We start from the raw sequence: 22,257 nt of genomic DNA on the forward strand, positions 1-22,257 counted from the left end.
CTTATACTCAATGTAACAATGTGACAAAAAGTGGGACATGGGGGAGGACTATCTGATATATGAGCTTTTTGTTGATTATTGTTGTACTTGTTTATTCGGGGACGTGGCGAGTCTTAGAATATAGTGCACTCCCTGGAACCTGTCTGGGTGAAAGAGGGCGCCAATATGACCATGACGTGCATCCAGCACGAGACTGATATTAACATGTATCGGTACCGTCAATTCCCGGGCCTGGGGTTCCGGTACCACTTGACCAAGTCGGAAGGGATTACGGAGGGACTTCCAGCCCAGAAGGCTGCAGGTGGCGAATTGGATCTGAAGATAGAGAAGGTGCAGCTGAGGGACTAGGCCTAGTATTTCTGCACAGGGACACACTGGGGCCGATTCGTGCTACAATAACTCGCTCCGTATCAGACAGCAGCTCTCTAACCACTCCATCAGCAAATAGATAGTCATGCGGACAAAGACGGTGTCTAAAGTCGGACAATAAACGTCGCTCTATGCCTGCCTTGGTTGGGAACAGCGCAAGTCTGCAACAGGTAATGGGTGAAGGTTCCAGCGTGGCAGAGTTGATGGGAAGGACGAAGAAAGCGAATAATCGAATGAATAAGAGGTTAAGTGGTGACAGGTATCGATGCTGAAATTCTGTGGGAGCGAGAGAGAGCTTGACTTTTGTAGTTAAGCTGCCGATCGTTTTGTCTTTCATCCATACATACATACATACATCCGTCCATCCATCCCTCCGTTCATCCATCCAGCCGTCCAGCCACCCATTCGTCCGTCCATCCGTCTGTCCATCGATCCGTCCGCCCGCCTCCGTATCGATGCTCCCTTTGTTCTAACTCGAGCATCGACGTCCGGGTGCGGCTATGCTGAGCTCAGTCTCAAGTTCGGCAGCTCCCGCCAGAAACGGACTTTTGGGCTCTTCTGAGGGACCCCAACGGCAATTGTTCGACGGTTCCCAGTGTGGGAAGGTGACATTACGGCTCCCCTGGCACTGTACGGATTGGACCAGGAGTGGAGCAGTCAAGAAAGTGATTTTAGTGCAGCGAAAAGTGCGAGGGAGGAGGAGCAAGATGGCGGCGGGTGGAGACCAGGCAGCGTGGGCGCTATGATCGCAGAAGCAGCAGGAGTTCCTCAAACGCTGCTTTGCGGAGCTGAAGGTGAACTGCTGGAGCCGATGAAGGCGTCAATCGACAAGCTGGTGGAGACCCAGAAGGCCCAAAGGGCGGCGATCTGGGAGGTGCGGCAAAAAGCCCCGGAGAATGAGGATGAGATCTTGGGCCTGGCGGTGAAGGTGGAGGTGCACGAGGCGCTGCACAAGAAGTGGCAGGGAAAATTTGAGGACATGGAGAATCGGTCAAGGAGGAAGAAGCTCCGAATTCTAGGAGTGGAGTGTTCTGATGCCGGGGCATATGTGGTCACGATGCTCAATACGTTGATGGGCGCGGGATCTTTCCCGAGGCCCCTGGAGCTGGACGGGGCTCATCGAGTCCTGACGAGGAGGCCCAAGGCCAACGAGCCACCAAGGGCAGGTATGGTACTGTTCCACCGCTTTGTGAACAGGGAGTGTGTCCTGAGATAGGCTAAAAAGGAGCGGAGCAGCAGGCGGGAGAACACAGAGGTCCAAATATACCAGGACTGGAGCGCCGAGATGGCCAGGAAGGGGGCCAGGTACAACCGGGCTAAGGCGGTTCTACATCGGAAGGGGGTGAAGTTCAGGATGCTGCAGCCAGCGCGGTTGTGGGTCACATTTCAGGATCGGCACCACTACTTCAAGACGCCGTAGGAGGCATGGACCTTTATCCAAACTGAAAAGTTGGACTCGAACTGAGGGTTTGATGGGAGGAGGTACCTGGGGGGGGGGTTACTGTATTTTGGGGGACACTCTGTTCTGTTTTCTTTGGTGCTGGCTGGGGTTGGGCTAAATGGCTTGATGTGGGGGCTGTGTGATGTGGACATTGGCGTTGGAAGGACAGGGCCCCGTGCGGGGGGGGGGGGGAGGGGAGGGAGCGTGTCTCTTAACATCCCTTACTTGAAAGATAGCTCAGAAAATATTGGAACAGTAAATAATTCCTTCAAAACTTCCAAGAGACTTAACACCTTTAAACAAAATCACATCAGGTTAAAGGCTTCAGTATTATAAGTTTAAATCACCCAAATAATCCAGAGATTCTCTTTCATGGCAGATATCCAGTTCCCTGCAAAACACAGACACCCACTCAGCTCTTTTCAAAACTTGCAGCTCTCTGGAAAAACACAGACACTGTTTTTTTAAACTGAAACTAAAAACCTGCAAAATGGCTGACATGAGCTCAGCCCCACCCACTCTCTGACATCACTGTTTTCTGAAAGGTACATTGCTTAAACATCCATGTCTTAAAGGTACGCTCACACAACAGAAATTATTGGAAACATTCTGTGGGACAGAATGAATCTCTACTTGGGGAGGCAAAGGTTAACCATGGGGGGCCTGCATGGGTTTGTCCAACAAAGTTGATTGGACGTTTCGTCGAGTTTCCGAGATGTGGGCATTGCTGTTCACGCAGTCAACATGCACTTCAGGAAGACTTTTGAAAAGGACATGCATGGGAAACTGATCACGTTTCCAAGATAATTAGCCCTTGGGTTTTAGGGTAATTAGCCTAATTGCAGCCATAGAATCATGGTAGAGAAGCGGCCTTTCAGCCCATCAAGCCTGCAGAAAAAACTACTTAATTTACACACATCCTCCTTCCCAGCACCTGTACCATTACCTTGACTATTATGACATTTCAAGTGTTTATTGAAGTACCTTTTAAATATGGTTATGTTTCCAGCCTCAGCTCTGCTCCCAGACATTGCATTCCAACTCCTATCACCCCTTGGGTGAAAACACATTTCCTCACATCCCAGCTAAACCTTTTACCTAGATATTATTGACCGTTCATCTGAAGGGAGCAGTTCTTTTCTTTCAGCCGTGTCCATGTCGACATGGTCCCCTTTCAGCTTTCACTGTCCAAAGAAAGATTATAGCACGAGTTTCTGCAGCCTCTCCTCATAGCTGAGGTTTTCCATCCCAGGCAAGTGCACTTTCTCTGTGCCCTCTCCAAAGCTGGATTATTGAAAGGGAATTGAGGGCGCTGGACGAAGGTTGTTTTTCTGACTGGAAGTTGGTGTCCAGTGGTGTACCACGGATCTGTGATGGGACTCTGAATTATTGTAATGCACATTAATTGTCTGTATGTGAATGTGGGCTGTATGGTCAGTAAATTCGCAGATGAACAAAATTGGAACTTTGGTAAACAGCGAGAATGAAAGTGTTCCTTGGCAGTGCGATAAAGACGTGGGACCACCGATAAGAGTGACCTTTGGGTGCATCTTCCTCGGTCCCTGAAGGCTGAGGATAGGTACATAAGGGGGTGAAGGAGGCACGTGGGATACTTATCATTGTTAGTCGAGACATAGAATATAAGAGCAGGGAGTTAATGATGATCTGTAGAAGACTCCCTGCTAGCACAGAGCTAGAGTACTGTGTGCAGTTCTGGTCGCCACAATATATAAAGAGGTGATTCCATTGGAAAGAGTGCAGCGCAGATTCACCAAGCTGCTGCCTGGGCTGGTGCGTTTCACCTATGAAGAGCGGCTGGTTAGGCTGGGGATCTTCTGCTTAGAGCAGCGAAGGCTGAGGGGGGATTTGTTACAGGTGGAAAAAGTTATGAAGGACATAGCCTGGGAAAGTAGATTGAAGTAAAGTGGCAGGAGATTTAGCAGGGATCTGAGGAAAAGCTGTTTCAATGAGAGGTGGTTGGAATCTGCACCTCGCCGCCTGAAGTTGAGGTGACGATGGTAACCATCGCAACATTTAAGAAGCGTTTAGATAAGCACTTGCAACGCCATAGCATACCAGGCTACGGATGAAGTGCTGGAAAATAAGAGTGGAAGAGATAATTCTTGATGGCCGACAGGGACAGGATAGACCCACAGGCCTCGCTTTATGCTGTTAAAATCCATGACGATATCTGAGTCGCCTTGCGCCGTCACAGTATTAGCGCCTCTCGTGCACGGTACCGCCCTGTTACATATCACTTTAATCGCTCCTGGGCCAAGAAGAGCAAATAAAGCATCTCTGTTCCCCCAATGAAGGAAGCCCATTGCCGTCGGTATTGTTTGACACAGATTAATTCAATAAAACTCATGAATTGACTGGATAGTCAAGTGCAAAACTGAGCAGGGCTGCAAAGCTGCTGGGGTTAGCACTGAAGGAATAATTAAATCACGCGCTCTCAGTTGAATATTATTTCTCCCACCCCTCCTCCCCCACCAACCCGCTGTTACTATTGACAAGAAGGGATCGGAATTTCTGCTGGTATCGAAACCGATTTCGATCCTCCATCCACGAACACTAATAACACATTCGCTGATGGAGGGGCCCAGCGCGGTTAAAGCGGACTTTGTTGTGAACAAGTTTCTTGCTGCGGCTCCCCTTAAAGAAACATTGCAGGTTCGGAATAGGCAACGATTGTCTTGAGACCGGAAGAGAGCCAAGGCAAATGTAGGACTTTCCTTGTTCTACTCGCTGACGAGATATCGATTCTCACGTGTGCATGAGCGTCACCACCCTTTAAACCGGAGCCCCGAGAGAACCACTAGATCTCCGACTGCCTTCAGACATGCATCTGAAACTGCTGACTTTGTCTCTTCTATATCTGGCCCCAAGTAAGGTGACAGCGACTATTTCTAAGTTCTGTTCTTCTCTCGTGTTTTCTGCGAATCAATTTAGAAATGATATTCTGGCGCCTCGTGATGTTATAGCCGGGGAACTGAGAACTGATGAAACATATAAACCAGCAACGATCTTACATTATATTCGGTGCAAAGTCTTTAGGACTGCGCTTAATATTATTTTGGCTCCCGTTAGCAGGATTGACGGCAGACAAAACCTGCATAATTCGCTTCTTTTTACTTAAACCAATTGAAGGATTAATACTCACATTTCCGTTTTGCTGGTGCCGCAGATGTATGGAGTTAAGTTAGGTACGATCTCTAGGTATGGAAAGCAACCGGGTGGACAGGGGCAGCCCATTTTGATGTCGGTTATTCGCCCAAGCAGCAAGTGAAAATGTCAGGAAAGTAATGGAATGAATCTGGTTAGTGAAACTGACCCATTTGTTTTTCTGTCAGAATGTCTGCTTGCCGATGTGATACACCAGTGGCCGGCTGCTATCGCTGTCCAGCAGGGAGAGGAGGCCGTGTTAAATTGCTGTCAGAATGACACTGTGCGTAATATGATGCTCTGGTATCGGCAAGGACTCGGACAGGGACTCGCGCTCGTCGGCTCCAGCCCCAGAGGCAGCGAAGCGCAATATGAGAAGCGGTTCCAACCTGGGTTTGAAATTACCCGGACGATGGAAGATAAGATGAGCACGCTCACGGTCAAGAAGGTTAAAGCTGGAGATTGGGCTGAGTATTTCTGCGCCGCCAGTGATGGAGCACAGCGCTGCGCGCACACCAGAGGCCCTGACCAAAACCGTTCCAGAGACATGTCTGCTGTCCTCGCCCATCAGGCACCTCGCGACAACATAAATGCGCTGAATTCACCCTGAAACAGCTTCAGCAAGGAACCGTGAATGGATGTTGGACTTTGTTGATGGCCACGTGTGCCAAGGCACAGTGACAAGTGTTTCTCTCTGCTCAACAGACCATTAAAGTGCGCGAAAAGAAAAGGAAATTAAAGAAAATATGTTTGGGCGAAAAATAGCACAAAACGAGAGAGAGAGGAACAGAAAGAGCATCATTACAAAATGCCATCTAACTGCAGTAATTTTAGTATCGCTGTTGCAATACTGTATTGCATATAATTTGTCTACGTCTCTCCTTGAAACCCAGAGAACAGAGCAATAAATTTCGTATCTGCTTCCGAAACTAGGGTTTGGGATCACACTGATATTCCTCTTTAACTCTTGATGCCGAGCATGTAAACCTCTGCCACAATCATTGCTCTTTTCCACTAATTGGCCTCGTTAAGTGTTCATATTGGGGAGGTGGTGGGGTAGTGGAATTCACACTGGAAAACTGATCCCGAGACACAAGCTAATAAAACCACGACACATGGTCACATTTGATCTCAGTGAATCAGCCATTCAAAGCCTAACGATGACCATTGTCGATTTACCTCTGTCCTTTTGGGGAGGAATTGTGCCACCTTTAACTGGTCTGATGTATAAGTGACTCCACCTACAGCAAAGTGGACTCTGACAGCGCCCTCTGTATTTGCCGCTCGAATCAAGGGCTGGGCAACAAATGGGACGCCCACATCCTAAGCAAAAAAAAGGCAAGAACGTATCATGTATTGCCATAGAGTACCGTGAAATCAGAAATAAACATTACTATTAGATAAACCGTTTACTCAGTTCACATTCGGGGAACACAAATGTTTTTGATATGATGTTAACCGTTTGATATTTGTTGCAGAGTGGGTAATTAGGACACGGGCTAAGTTTGCTTCGTTAGCTTTGCAGGACTTCAACGTTCAGCGTCACCAGTGTATCACAGCATTTCTAATTCTTCCCAAGTACTTCCTGGTTTCAGGTGGCTCCTTGGCTGTTGTGGTGCATCAGAATTGACGGGATATTCACGAACAAGGATCTCCTAAAGAAAGTCAAGGGGTCGGGAGAGGACACGTTCGGTAACATTAGAATCTGCCTAAAGTATGTGATGGGGAAATTGTTGAAGTCTCTAATCAAGGATAACGTTCAGTTTATCAGGAAGAGCCCACATGGAGTCCTGACAGGTAGGTTTACCTGGTAAACACTCATTGAGGTTTTTGAAGGGGTGTCTAAGATAGTGGACAGTAGAATGTCTCTGGATGTTGTTTATATGAACTTCCAGAAGGAATGTAACAAAGTCCAGGCTGAAAATCTAGTAACTCTAGAGAAGTTCCCTGAAATGAGGACAAATTACATGGCTGGAAAATTGGTTGCGACATGCTACAGAAAATAGAGGTCATGGGTAGGTACTCAAATTGGCAGGATGTGACTGGTGGTGTCCCAAAGGGCCTCAATTGTTAGTGCTTTAATTGTTCACTACTTGACCAATGGCATAGAAAGTACTATATCTAAATTTTCTGCTGACACAAAGTTGAATGTCATTGTAGCCAGCATAAAAGTACAAAGTAATATTAATAGACTAAGTGAATGGGCAGGACTGTGGTAGATGGATTTTAGTGTAAGCAGTTGTGAGGTCATCTACTGTGGACCAAAAAGTAAGATAAGGGCACTTTCTAGATGCTATGGAGCTAAGTTCATTGGGTGTCCAAAGTAACTTAGGGCTTCAGGTACATAGATCTTTAAAACGCCACAAAAAGTCATCAAGAAGGCTAATGAATTGATGGCTTTTATATCTAGAGGACTGGGAACCAATAATTACGCTGTAGTTTTGAAAAACCCTATTTCAACCCGACTAGGGTTACCATCTGCAGATCTAGGATCCTCAGAAAGGATATTTTGACCTTGAATGGTGTGCAGTGTAGGTTTACAAGCATAACGCCGGGACATCAGCGAATAAAATATGAGGAGAGATTATTCTAATTCGGCCTATTTTCTCCAGAAAGTAGAGTTTAGGGGGTGACCTGATCGAACTCTTCAGGGTATTGGCAGGAATTGACAGCGTAGATGAATCTAAAAGAGTTACATAGTTGGACATTCTAACACTAGGGGCAACGTCGAAAAATTATGGCTAGGCTATTCAGGAGAGATCTCAGGAAGCACTTGCACTCAGAAAGAACGGTTGAGATTTGGAACCCTCTCCCATAAACGGCAATTGCTGCCGTTTATAATGTAATACCTTTTCTCCAGGATTGATAGCGAAGAGGTTGAGATTCTTTGACATCATTGAAACAAACTGCACAATGTATGTGCCCAGAGATACCTGGGAACCAGAGATAAATTGCAGCCTCTTGTAATTGATTGATATTGGCACTAGATGGCGCTGTGACTCCACCACAGCCTTCGGTAAATAAGTCTGTGACAAATTGTGAGCAGGTATTTAACATGCCTGGTGGTCATTATCTCATTGTTGCCATGAAGACGAGAGCTTAGCATTTTCATCTGAGCGTGGAATGATGCAGAACTACAGATCACCACTAAATCTAGCCTGTCTTTTAAGAGCTAACCCAATTAGTCTAAATATTCCACCTTTCCACTTTTTTCCGTGGCAAATATTTGACCATTTCTCGCCTGGATGTTGTGATCAAGCTGCCGTCATCTGAATCATCTGTATCCGATCTGAAAAACACCTTTTGTCCCGGAACAAAAACGCCACGTGTGTCTCCAGCCTGTGATTGTAACTGAAGGCGAGAGTTTCTGTCATCATTCTCCGAGAACTCGCTGTAACCTCTGCAGCATTAAGCGGTCGGATACGCCTGCAACAGAAAACGCGCGCTATACCACCGGGCTTCAATAGCTCAGGAACAATGTGCCGTTTGCAAATTCGAGACGACTCTGCAGAGATGATGCACTCTTGGACACCTGTTTCCCGATCGCGGTTTCACAATGCGTTAAAGGCAGTTTGCGCTCTGATGCAGGTGCCGAGTTGCACACTTTTCAGAGAGACTGCAAATACTGAATTATGTTAACCCTTTAGTTCGCGTTTGTCCCTCAAATATGGCAGCACCGTAATAACATCCCCAGACTACTAATCCAGACTACTAATGCCCCAATGCATTAAGTGAAAACACAATCCCCCACAATGGAATGAAAATTTAATTAAATAAACTACACAATCTTGGATTAATAATTATTGCCTCGATAATACATTTTTGGTTAGGCTAGCATGTGTTGCCCATTTGTTCTGAATGGCTTGATAGAGCATTCCATGGCCAACCATTTCGCTGGGATCTGGAGCTACATCAATTGCGATAGGAAACGTCCTGCTCTAAGTTACACCAGCAAACCAGGTCTGCTTTCTCACAAAAGGAGACGGAAATCCTTAAACCGTTGCTTACAATTTTTTATGGAATTGACATTTAACCATCTGCTGTAGTGGGATTCGAACCTGGGTTTTACTAATTCACTGACATTGCGCCAAAAGTCCCCTATCGAGGAATGGAGGTTCCTGGGGATACCCCTCGATCGATTTTAATCTATCTTAGAACTGGAATAGTAAGCCATCAATTCGTATTCAACAAAGTAATCACCACCGAGTTCTCAAGGGTAACTGTGCATCGAAGCTCACCGAGAAGTGGGGGTAGCCGATGCTGTGGAAGCTCAGTTTTATAATGACTGCAAAACAGATGCCCCACCTGAGGCGCCTGTCACCACTACTTCCCTGTTACGGTTTACACTTCCTGCAGACCACAGTGCCGTCCCGGCGCCAGATTCAGAGCTCGGTGGGCCAGACGAGCAGGAATTGGACCCAACTGTATTCTGTGCAGCAAAGGAAGAATCCGTTCAGATCGCTGTGAATTCAATGCGAGAGCGATGCCTATAATTCTCTGGATTTCAGGCGCCGTCGCACTTCGGGGGTACCCCAATGATGAGCTGGGGAATCCATCTAGGAAGTTCCCCCCTAATGGTTTGCCCGGTCATTGTTCAGAAGGGCTAGCTTCCTCTGGACAATTCTGCTTGGCGGGCAACGGTCCGACAGCAGCGATTTAAATTGCTAACTTCGGATGGTCTGCCAATTTAGACCATAATGCGTCGGAGCACAAGAAGGTGACTCGGAAAGTCAAGACTGCTCCGCCCACTATTAGATGGCTGATCTGACGAAATACTCAACTCCACTTAATTGTGCATAATGACAAGGTGGATTAGCACTGCTGCCTCACAGCTCCAGGGACCTGGGTCCAATTCCAGCATTGGGTGACTGTCTATGGGGAGTTTGGAAGTTCTCCCTGTGCCTGGGATTTTTCCGCCTCCTCCGCTTTCCTCCTGAGTTCAAAGATCTGCAGCCGAGGTAGATTGGCAGATGCTAAATTGTCACTTAATGTCTAAAGATGCTGTCCAAAGCAATGGATTGGCGGGACAGTGCCACCCAAGAGAGCGTCTTCTGTCAGAGGGTCGGTGCAAACACGGTGGATCGATTTGCCTCATTTGCACTGTGGCGATTCAATGGATCTAATCATTGATTCCGTACTGATTAAAATCTGTCAATCTCAACCTCTAACACACTTAATTTGGTGTTCCAGCAGCCAATTCAGTTCTCCAAGACGTTATCATTCTGCGAAGATAATAGTTTGAGGCAATGCGTTTCTGACCACAGCACACCATGTTGCTGCAGCAAATAAAATATATGTTTCTCCCCCAGGTTCCATCGGCACATTTTTTGTCAAATATTTCCAATTATCTTCCATCTATGAATATTGTCAGCGACAATCGGCCAGGCGAATTGACACTCGTAATCTTCTGGAGAGAAAACTCTGAAAATTAAACTTGATTATTAAGTTATTCCCCGCCACACTGTGTCGAATGATTCGACATAATTTCTGAGGACAGTAATAGGGTGGAGGACAGGTTCCGGGGGGAAGTGACGTTCGCATAAGTCTGCAAACCAAATGTTCAGCATTTCACAAGATGCAGCAGTGAATCGTCCATGTAACTCTATGTTGAACTGCACTCTCTTCACACACCGAGAGTCCAAATACGCGACCATGTTGCTGGAAGGTTGTTATATCATGTCCTTGGCTGCGCTTCTTCCACGTAAGTCGAAATTTCAACTTCATTGCATTGCAAGGCCAGCTGTAACTGAGGCTGTCGCAATCCCATATCTGAGGTGCAATCCCATATGTTCGACTCTTCTTCCAAAAGCGGGGCTTCAAATTCAAAGGGGGCATTGTCTGTCTCCGCAGGGATGACCTCTCACTGCGGCCAGTCATTGGATATCGTGTCGGGGATCAATCCTTGCCAGTGCACACAAATGATCGCTTTGCCCGATACGGAGAAGGGCTGAGGATTACCCCCGTGTCTTGCCTCACATTTCAAACATTAATCCACTTAAAAGAGCCCTTAGGAATTGCTTTTCAGCAGATTGATGTCTGCGGCAATGTACTGCCCACAATTCCGCAACGACCTTCCATGCAGTTAGTGGTCAGCGTTGCATTTTTAAATAGTTGGAAAACATGTCAGGATGTCACGAGATTCTAATAACTGCACATCAATGCAAGCTAATTGTTTAAATGCCCTGGTTGATAACGCATTTTTAATTTACCCTCGAATCTATTCTATATTCAATTCATCAGGAATTCTCGCCTCTTACGTTGAACAGTCGCCTCCGTTCCTATCGATAGCGAAAGGAGACTCGACAATACTCAGATGCACGCTGAAGAATACTGGCTACCCCAATATGTACTGGTACAGGCAACAACGAGGCCAGGCAATCGAAGCTCTGTTCTTTTCTGCTGGCAAAGATGCCGCTACGCCTTACACATCGGAGTCTTTTAAGGCCACGAGGCCCAGCCAAACACTGTTCATGTTGGAATTGATAGACGCCGCTCCTTCTCACGCCGCTGTCTACTTCTGCGCTTGTAGTATTGCACAGCGTTTGAGGAAGCCATTCTGCAGCTACAAAAACCTCCAGGTTTCGAGTCGGTGGCTCCGGCTTCCCTGTCCGCCGCTGGGTGGCAGTGAGACATTGCTGTTCTGGGTTCAGTTTCTGCCACCATCTGGGAATCATGGAATAATGCGGGGCTGAGGAGGCCGTTCCTCCAACCTTCTCCGTCCGAGCGCTGTCACACAAGCAGAAGGCTAGCTGCAAAAACGACCTCCCCCTCTTTCCACTCACCTTCCGGCTTGCTTCCTTCACCGATTTGCCGAGCCGCGCTCTGTTTTTAATGCTACCATTGAATCTGCAAACAACCTCTTTTCAGATGTTTGTGCCTGCAAGGGCAGCGCAACTTCATCCTCAAAAGAAGCATCGCCCTTTCTCCCCAGATGATTTTGTCAATGACGTTCGATCAGTACCCACTGGTTTTTCAGCCCTTCTATCAGTAGAAGCGGCCACTCGTCATTAACCTAACGAACCTACTGCCTATTTGGAGACGCTATACTCAATCTACACTTGCTCTCCCTGCATTGTACGCAACCATTCGAACTTCTCCAGTCTGTCTACACATTGATGTTCGACACTACTGCTGCCAGTGTGTCACTCGCCTCTGGCATCGCTCTAAAGCTGAGGCATAAGTAGGCGCAGTGATTAGAACCGCTGCCTCACGGCGCCGAGGACCCGGGTTCGATCCCTGTCGCGGGTCGCTGACCGTAAGGAGTTTGTGCAATCTCGCGTTTCTACGTGGGTATCACCCCCCACAACACAAACAGATGTGCAGGGTAGGTGGATTGGCCACACTAAGTTGTCCCCTAATTGCAAAAAAAACAGGTTAGCTGATCTCAGCAAGTGTTCACCCTGTGCAAATGCCACAGGACATTCTGGTCATATTCCTCCCAATAGTTTTTCAGAATTTGTTTCAAAACTGCTTGGTCACTAATCTAGAAGTTATCTTCGTGTGACTGTTTTCTTAGAAAGTATGAATTCGTATCATTGAATGTTTAAGCATTGAGTGTTCTTCTAGCACCACTTTCCAGTAACATCATGGCAGATTGGTAGACCATTAATATAGCGGCCTGCAGTGACACCAAAACCCATGCTGAAATTGGAAAGATGCAGGTATGGGAGTTACATCACATTGAACGAATATCTTCCACTGTTCCCGTGGAACGGTCGGGTTACTTGGAAAAATGTATCGGCTTCACGGATCTGTGCCGGGAAATGAAGCCAACACAATTTTTCAAGACCAATTAGAGGTGAGAGCAGCCCAACATGTCAAGATCCGGGGTGACCAACCTCCACCTGAGAGAAAGGTCGGTTGAAGATCGCATGCATATTGGAGCGCCTCCATCAGAGATCTAAGTTTTTATGTCGGTTGTACAACTGCCTGGCGACCCTTCCTTCCACATCCAGTGAACGAAATATCGAACAGAATAACAGAACGCTCCCATTGTATGAAGCATGAAAAGACGATGAGTGGCATCGATTAAATGGACTGCAGTAACTCGCCCATGCCCATTCGATGGAGTCGCGTCCCTCTACCAACTAGAAGAACAGGCGCATTGAATACATGGTAAAGCTGCACACCTGTCTGATTTTCACCTGTATTGAATCTGTTTCACAGTCGCTGGGTCAAAACATTGGACCTCGCTTCCAACCGGGATGTACTTGCATTACGTCGACTGCAGAGGTTGAAGTCTGCGTCACAACCACGTTTTGAATGACAATTCTGGGTGGGAAATAGAAGTGACATTGCAGGGACGCCGACATCGCGTGAAAGGATAGAAGAAAATGTTCCTTACTGTGTTAAGTCAGACAATCGTTAAGAAAGAAAGAGTCCCATTAAGCAATTGCGGTCTCTGCAGATGGTAATAACTTAAACCCATAAAGAACTGCTGCACCCTTGTTCATTTCAACCGACCGGATAACCTTATTTACTTTCTTCCTTGGGTCTATGTAGCTTCCTCTTGAAATAATATTTGCTATTCTCTTCAATTCACAAAAATCTGCAATTGAAAGCTATATTGTGACCTAAGAACTAACAGCGATTGTCATCAATACACTTCCGACCCTCTGATGTCCTTTCCGAAAGATGTCCTGCTGCCTTTATTGGGTCTGAAATGCATCGGCCCAATTTCAACATGGCTGACTTCCAATTGTTCTCTGAAATGTTGCAGAAATCCAGAAATAATGCAACGTAACGACAGGCCCTCCTACGAACTGACCTGATTGACACTGCACTCTGCATTCTTCACCCGATGCCGGTGTCTATGTAGTTGTATTGTGGACCTTTTGTTGCCTTTTTATGTATTTTCTTTTTATTTTATTATATTTTCATCTATTAAATGATCTGTTTCAGCTGCTCGTAGAAAAATACTTTTCACTGTACCTCGGTAAACGTGACAATTAACAAATATGAATCCGAATCCAAATCATGTACTGCAGATGATAATAAAGGTGATAATAAAGGCCGCTCACTATCGCAAGGCCCAGGCTGTTTCGGCGCAAAGGAGGAAATGAGAGGGGCGCTGGCAACAATTTCCATGTCCTTTCTGGCCACAGGAGAGGTCTCTGAGGTCTGAAGGTTGGTTATTGTGCTGCCATTGTTCAAGAATGGAGGAAAGGGTAAACCAGGACTACAGGCAAGTCAGTCTAACATCACTGCAGGGGAATTATTGGAAGAGATTCTGCGAGATATAATTAATCTGAATTTGGAGAGGCAGGGATTAATCAAGATTAATCAGCAGGGTTTTGTTGAGGGGAAGGTTATGTGACTGACCTTTTCGAAGAGCTGGCCATATGTACATATAAGGGTTTGACCTAGTCTACCCGCACTTCAGTAAGCCTGTTGATGAGATTGTGTCCAATGGTGTCCGGCAGGGAACAGTGGTGAGGCCCTTTCTGTTTGTGGTTTGTATAAATGATGTAGACATGAATGTACGAGGGCTGATCAGTAAATTACTGGGTGATACGAAAATTTGGGCGGTGGTGTATAGTGAGGAATACAGCCTGCGATTGCAGTAGGGCGTAGACGGTCTGGACAGATCGGTTGATCAGTGACAAATGGAGTTTAATCATGATAAGTGAGAGGTGATGCATCTGTGCTGGGCTAAAATATCAGGAGAACGCATCATAAACGGTAAGACCTTGGGGAGCACCGAGGACGAGAGGGACATTGGTAAGAATACATAGTGGTTTCTTAAATTAGCTAGGCACGTAGCTACAGCGTTTAAGAGAGCATCTGTCATAGTTGCCTTATTAGCCGAGGAATAGTGCTTAAGGGCAGGGAGGTGAAGCTGTAATTATAAAAAAAACATTGTTGAAGCCACAGCACGAGTATTGCATGCGGTTCTGCAATCCACATTATATGGGGCATGTGATGATACTGGAAAGGGTGGAGAGGAGATTTCCCATCATGTTGGCTGTGCTAGAGAGTTTTAGCTATTCAAGGAGATTAGATTGACAGAGTCCTTTTCCTTGGAGCAGAGGAGACTGCTCGTTGGTATAATTCAGATGAGCAATGTTACGAGTGGCAGGGATAGAGTAGACAGAAAGACACCTTTCCTATGCTGGGTGATCAATGGCTAGGAGCGTAGATTTATGTTCAAGGCCAGGAGGTTTAGAGGGGATGTGAGAAAAAATGTTTCAACCCAGAGGCTGGTGGGGGTCTGGAACCCACTGCTTGAAAGGTTGGTCGAGGCTGAGATCATCATAACATTTGCGAAGTTGCAATGCCAAGGCATTGACGGCTATGGACCCAGTGCTGGGAAATGGGATGAGAACAGTTAGGTGGTTGTATTTTACCGGCTCTCGCGCGATGTGCCGAGCCGCGTTTTCTGAGCGTCGGCCCTTATCTGTTACGATCGTCAACTCAGCAAAAAAACTGGAATGAGCAATAAGTGTTGCCTTTCCCAGAGACACCCACATCCTGTCAATAAATGGTAACACAATACGTTTTGTGCTTATCCTTGTTTTGACAATTTGGTTCATTTAATAGTGTGTTGGGAATATACATGACCCCATGTTACTTATGCATCAACAGGCACAAAATGGGCATCAACAGACACACAGGGCAGCACCGTAGCACACAGTGGCTAGCACTGTGGCTTCACAGCGCCAGGTCCCAGGTTCGATTCCCCACTGGGTCACTGTCTGTGCGGAGTCTGCACGTTCCTGTGTCTCCGTGGGTTTCCTCCGGGTGCTCTGGCTTTCCTCCCACAGTACAAAGATGTGCAGGTTAGGTAGATTGGCCATGATAAATTGCCCTTAGTGTCCAAAAAGGTCGGGAGAGGTTATTGGGTTATGGGGATAAGGCTTACGTAGGTCGGTGCAGACGCAATGGGCCGAATGGCATCCTCCTGCACTGTATGTTCTATGTATATAAAATCACATTTCTGACCTCAATTCCGTCCATCCCATGTATGTTATTTTTTTTCCCTACAGGCCAGGTGTCTTCCAGTCCAATTGGTTGTCCAATTCTAATTTGAAAGCTCCTAATGTTCTATCGCAATTCACTTTCAGGCAATGTTAGCATCGGGAAGCAGAGACAAAGCTTTCCTCATCTACGATGTGCACTTTTGCCAATTCTCTTCACCCTGTGGACTCTATATTCCCGACAACCGACCAGATACACTAACTCTTCCATTCTACTCTGAGGAATCACGACTGAAATGAAGTAATACTGCTGTGCAGTCCTTGCCTATCGTACTGTCCAATGTCATTCTACAACTTTACTGAAATGACCAATAGGAGGGAACAGCTCAGAAAAGTAATATGTTGGCACTTACCTTGAACAGGAAATGACGTTTTTCTTGTCAAGACAACCAAATGTTTGTTATTTAACAGGTCGCAGAAGAGAAACTGCATTCTTTGCGGTGTTGGTCCAAAGTCGTCCTCGCATCTAGCTACTTCCGAATGAAAAATGCTCCATGAACTTTGTTATGTGATATCAATGGCTGCACTTTTGCCTGGTAAGTTATGGGCATGATACCTTATATTGTTAGCTGCAGTTTCGTCGGTAGCGCTCTGATCTCTGGGTCAGAGAGTTAAAGGTTCGAATCTCATTCAAGAGGATGAGGTAAAATTATACTCTTGCTGCTTCTAATTGGTGAGCCTCCCCCTTTAGAGTGGCATTGGTTTCGTTGTAATATTCCCCATGTCTGTCCTCTTCAGTGCACCAAATGATCTCATAGCTACACTTGTAGAACGGTATTACCTGTGTCCAGGACAAATATGTGAAACGGACCCAACTCTAAATAGAGCACATAAAACATGTGAGTTGCAATGTTGCTATTGATTTGAACTTTCCGTCGGTTTTGCCTATATTTTAGCTGTGAACACTTAAAAATCTACTCTTTTTGCGAAGCGCCCGAGAATATCCCGAAGTTCTGACGGGCGCTATATGAATGCAATTCTTTCCACAAATGTAATCCGTTTTCCAACCCGTCATTAGAAGAGATGTGATCCTGTCGTTTCTTCCACTTCACAGGGTTTTTGGCCACTTTCGTGGAGCAGCCACCTTCCAGTGTGTCGATTGAAGTCGGAAAGTCGACAACACTTAGTTGCACTCTAACGAATACTGCATGCAGCTATATGTACTGGTACAGGCAACGGCAAGACCGGACCATGGAAGCTTTATTCTACTCGGTTGGAAAAGGGGAATCTACAGGTTACACGTCTGAGTCTTTTGAAGCCAAACGACCCAGTGACACGTTGTTTACTCTGAAGTTGCCAAATCTTTCTTCATCTCAAACCGCTATCTACTTCTGCGCTTGCAGTCTCGCACAGCGTTTCAGACGGCGGGTCTGCAGCTACAAAAACCGACAACTGTGCGTTAATATCAGGTGTATTGTCTGCCATTAGGTGGCAGCATAAGTTTGCTGTTTGATGCACAGTGAATGAACCCAGATCATGGGATCACAGAATGGGACAAGACAGAAGAAACCATTCTGTCCCCATTGCTGGTCCCAGCACATTTTAGAGAATTATCTAGTAAAGGGCACCACGCCTCTTTCCTTCCTCGCAACCATGGGTGTTGTTCGTTATCACGTACATGTTCTATTTCCTTTGTTTGAATGTATATTGGGGAAATCATCATTCCAAAAGTCCATTCGACAGCATTGCCTTCACGGTCTGTCCTGCTCTTGGCTTGGAATAAACATCTAATTTTCTCCGACGCTATGCTCATCCCTCCAACTCCTTGACCACCACCTTCCCTCCGCTCACTCAAATGTGTTCCTTCTTCAATGAAGTTAACCGACGCTATTAATAAATGGGAACACAGCTGATTGCTGAGGACGGTATTCCCCGTTAGGCACCAGAGCTGCGGGCATGTGGGGAACCTGGCAGGATAACGGGCTGCCGCAGGCTCGTGTATGCTCTTTTTTCAAACTTTTCACCTTCAGTGCTCAGCAATCCGGCGCATCTGCAACGCCTTACGCATTACGTGTCCAACAACGATGAGGGGAAACTGTTTTGGTGCCTCAAAACTAAAGTTCCGGGTCCCGGGGTGGGTATGTAGAGGGAGTCCAGTGAGCGAGAGGATTCAGGAGGGGGGATCTGCCAAACTGGAGGGGGGTGGGGGGGGGGGGGGGGGGAGACCTCTGGTGGTAACCACCCGAGAGAGAATCCACCCAGGGGACTAGAAAACAAAGAAACCTTAGGGTGCTAAAGTTCAGTTGCTGGAATTATCCAGGTAATGAAGGCTCGGGGAAGTGCTGAAGATGGGAAAAGGTAGTAGTGGGTATTGACTCCGGGGGTTTGTTAGCGGGAAGATTCTTTGATTGATTCAGTGGCATTATGGACGGGTTCAGGCCTACCTGAATATTTCGTGCATTCTTCACCTGGAATAGGTGAGGTCAGACCACCTTGCCTTCATTTTCGGCTCGAACGTCGCCAGTAATTGGCCACTTAGGGGCCTTTTCACCGCACACCGTCAATGTTTCAGGCGAGAGACGGGCATCCAGGCCTCAGGTGAGAATGTCAGGGGGTGGGAAGGTGTCCACTCAAACAGCAACCTTAATTTAACTGCCCACCCTGCACCCGGCCGCTTTTGCCTCAAGGTGCGGCCGCTGCGGGCGCTCCGCTCCTCCGGGAGACTGGACCAACACCCAAGTCCCGAGTCCGCTCTGTCCAACTCTCTAGGCCTCTGCTCTCTTGCCGCCTAACGGCAAGTACAAAATGCTTCGTCCGAGACTTCCAGGACTTAGATTCATCGTCCCAGCCCTGTCTTCGATCACAGTGGTTAGCACTGCTGCATTGTAGCGCCAGGGACCCAGGTTCAATTCTGGCCTTGGGTCACTGTCTGTGTGGATTTGTTACGTTTTCCTAGTGGCTGCCTGGGTTTCTTCCGGTGCTCCGGGTTCCTCCCAAAGCCCAAAGGTTTGCAGGTGAGGTGGATTTGCCAAATTAAATGTCCCCTTAGTGTCCAAAAATATGCCCGTTAGCTTACGGTGTTGCGGGGATGTGGCCCGGACATGCGCCAACGCTGACTGCCTTTTCAAAGGGTGGGCGCCGAGTCGATTGGACGAATAGTTTCCTCCTGCACTGTAGAGGTTCAATAGCTTCTGATACTTCAAACACCAGCGAGCTTTCGGAAAATCAGGTTGGCCGGCTGCGCCCTGAGACTGGGCTGATCCCCGTGGAGGGGCAGGAATTCCTCCTGCAGTTAATTCATGTTAAAAGTCTTATGATGACCATGTTCAGCCTGGAGTCGTTACTAGTGGTGTACCACAAGGATCTGTTTTGGGGCCACTGCTGTTTGTCATTTTTATAAATGACCTGGAGGGGGGCGTAGAAGGATGGGTGACTACATTTGCTGATGACACTAAAGTCGGTGGAGTTGTGGACAGTGAGGAAGAATGTTACAAGTTACAGAGGGACATAGATAAGCTGCAGAGCTGGGCTGAGAGGTGGCAACTGGAGTTTAATGCAGAAAAGTGTGAGGTGATTCATTTTGGAAGGAATAATTGGAAGACAGAGTACTGGGCTAATGGTAAGATTCTTGGTAGTGTGGATGAGGAGAGAGATCTCGGTGTCCATGTACATAGATCCCTGAAAGTTGCCACCCAGGTGGAGAGGGTTGTTAAGAAGGTGTACGGTGTGTTAGCTTTTATTGGGAGAGGGATTTAGTTTCGGAGCCATGAGGTCATGTTGCAGATGTACAAAACTCTGGTTCGGCCGCATTTGGAGTATTGCGTGCAATTCTGGTCGCCGCATTATTGGAAGGATGTGGAAGCATTGGAAAGAGTGCAGAGGAGATTTACCAGGATGTTGCCTGGTATGGAGGGAAGATCTTATGAGGGAAGGCTGAGGGACTTGAGGCTGTTTTCGTTAGAGAGAAGGTTAAGAGGTGACTTAATTGAGGCATACAAGATGATCAGAGGATTAGATAGGGTGGACAGTGAGAGCCTGTTTCCTCGGGTCGTGATGTCTAGCATGAGGGGACATAGCTTTAAATTGAGGGGTGATAGATATAAGACAGATGTCAGAGGTAGGTTCTTTACTCAGAGAGTAGTAAGGGCGTGGAATGCTCTGCCTGCAACAGTAGTGGACTCACCAACACTAAGGGCATTCAAATGGTCATTGGATAGACATATGGACGATAAGGGAATAGTGTAGATGGGCTTTAGAGTGGTTTCACAGGTCGGCGCAACATCGAGGGCCGAAGGGCCTGTACTGCGCTGTAATGTTTTATGTTCTATGAAACCATGGTCGTAAAAGAAAACGTCCACTAATGCCCTTCATGGCATGAAATCTATCGCCCCTACCTAGCGAACGATTACATGTGACCCCAGTCCAATTGCAATGTGACTGATTCCTATATCCACTCAGAAATGCAGAATAAATAATGGCCCGATCAGCAAAGCCCAAATCCCATCAATGGAGAAAAAAAGTCCCTCACCCCCATGATGCACAACCCCCGACATGCCGATATCCGAACCATCACCAACTCCCCTATCACTCTCGGACCTCCCCCCGCCCCCCATACACACACTATATCGGCACCCCCGTCGGTATCAAACTCAGTCGGTCGGGCGAAGGGAGACTTTAAAATGTAAGCGCATTCATGTCGGTATGGAGTAACATTCACTGCTGATTGACAGCCGAAAAGACTGCGGCTCGCGCATTCTTTATTTCTATTTGCTTTGCCAATTTCCGGCGTTGGCGTCTCATCTTTCTGACTCACTCTCAGCTTTGAATGAAACATGATATGGCCGCTTGATCTCAGCCATGCATCTCGATTTTCTCCTCTTTGCTCTTCTTCACCTGAAACCAAGTAAGATCATCTTGTCTCACACTCTTGATATTCTCTAATAGTGAACTAAATTTAGAAAATTATGCGGTGCTGCAATTTTACAGAATAATTACATATCCACCAGAAGAAAAAAATCTAAGATGTGTAATTCAATACAATCAGAACGAATCTACCGAAGAGGCACTAAATATACTGTAACTGCGGTAAGATATTCAGAATTAAACTTGCCCTTCCAGAGCTGAATTGTTCTTTTACATGGGTAAACATTATCCACTTTTCAGTTGCTGATAACGCGAGCTTTATACGATTTATTTATTTAGACGAGCATCGTGCATTGAAAAACGTACATGCAGCTGAAACCCGCTTTAATGTCGGATATTCATGAAGCATCAATTCGAATGGCCAAGGAAGTTATCAACACGTAGGAATTTTGAAAAGCTTGCGATTTTTAAAACTGTCACCTGTTTCTATTCAGATTGCCTGTTGGCGGATGCCATCCATCAGTGGCCGGCCTCAATCGCTGTTGCACAGGGTCAAGGGGTCCAGTTAAATTGTCACCAGAATGAGACTGTGCGTGCTACCATGCTCTGGTATCGCCAAATTCCCGGAGAAGGATTCGCGCTCCTCGGCAGTAAGTACAGAGGCAATGAAGTTCAATATGAAGAGCGCTTCAAAAGTGGATTTGAAATCACAAAAACGGGGAACGACAAGATGTCGAGCCTCAGGATTGGAATCGTTGAACTTGCCGACTCGGCCGAGTATTACTGCGCTGCCAGTGATGCAGCACAGCGTTACAGACTCAATCCAGGCCCGAACAAAATCTTTCGTCGAATAACGTCTTCTGCGTTGGTTAATCCAAACCCCTCCCACCGACAGCAAGTTCGCTCGTTTCTGCTTTAAAATCCGGCTCATCGTCAAAACAACAAATAGTTTCTGTCGACCTAGAAAGAGAGGATGAAGGGGAACCAGCAAAAAAGTGTACACGGAACGACAGACAAAAAGATGCATAAAAAACACAGGAGACAACTGAAATGTCACGGCGGAGTTTATAGCAGTCGTGCAAGTCCCCCTGGTGATGGAACGTTCGGCGTGCATTCAACCGATTTCTCTTCCAGAATCCCCCTCCCCCCCAAACATGTCGTCAAAGTCTTTCTCGAATTCCTCCGCAATGATGCCACTAGACTGTCTTTTTAGAACAGTCGCAATTACTGGCCTTTGCAACTAAAATGGGATGGTTAAAGACGTTTATCAAGTAGTTAAAGTGAGGCTCGTAAAATCAAGAAAGAATTATTTACTCGAGGACCGTTTACTTAGTCCCACTGATGGGAACACAAGTGCTTTTGACATTATATAAAGGATGTGACCATTACATTCACGTGCAATTGTAGAAATATGAATATTATTGCTGCCCTTCTGCATAGATATTATGCTTGAATTTAACCAAGAACCCGATTAAATGCCCTTACTGTGGAAACGGGACACGT

At 46.6% G+C, this 22,257-nt stretch overlaps 1 long non-coding RNA gene across 8 annotated transcripts in view; it reads right to left on the minus strand.

Moving 5' to 3' along the window:
* LOC140410180 (uncharacterized) overlaps nt 1–22,257 on the minus strand; it is a 424,392-nt gene that overhangs the window by 322,821 nt on the left and 79,314 nt on the right. The gene's annotated exons all lie outside the window — the stretch shown is intronic.

Source organism: Scyliorhinus torazame, chromosome 4 (genome assembly GCF_047496885.1).
Source record: "Scyliorhinus torazame isolate Kashiwa2021f chromosome 4, sScyTor2.1, whole genome shotgun sequence".
In the NCBI taxonomy this organism is placed as follows: domain Eukaryota; kingdom Metazoa; phylum Chordata; class Chondrichthyes; order Carcharhiniformes; family Scyliorhinidae; genus Scyliorhinus; species Scyliorhinus torazame.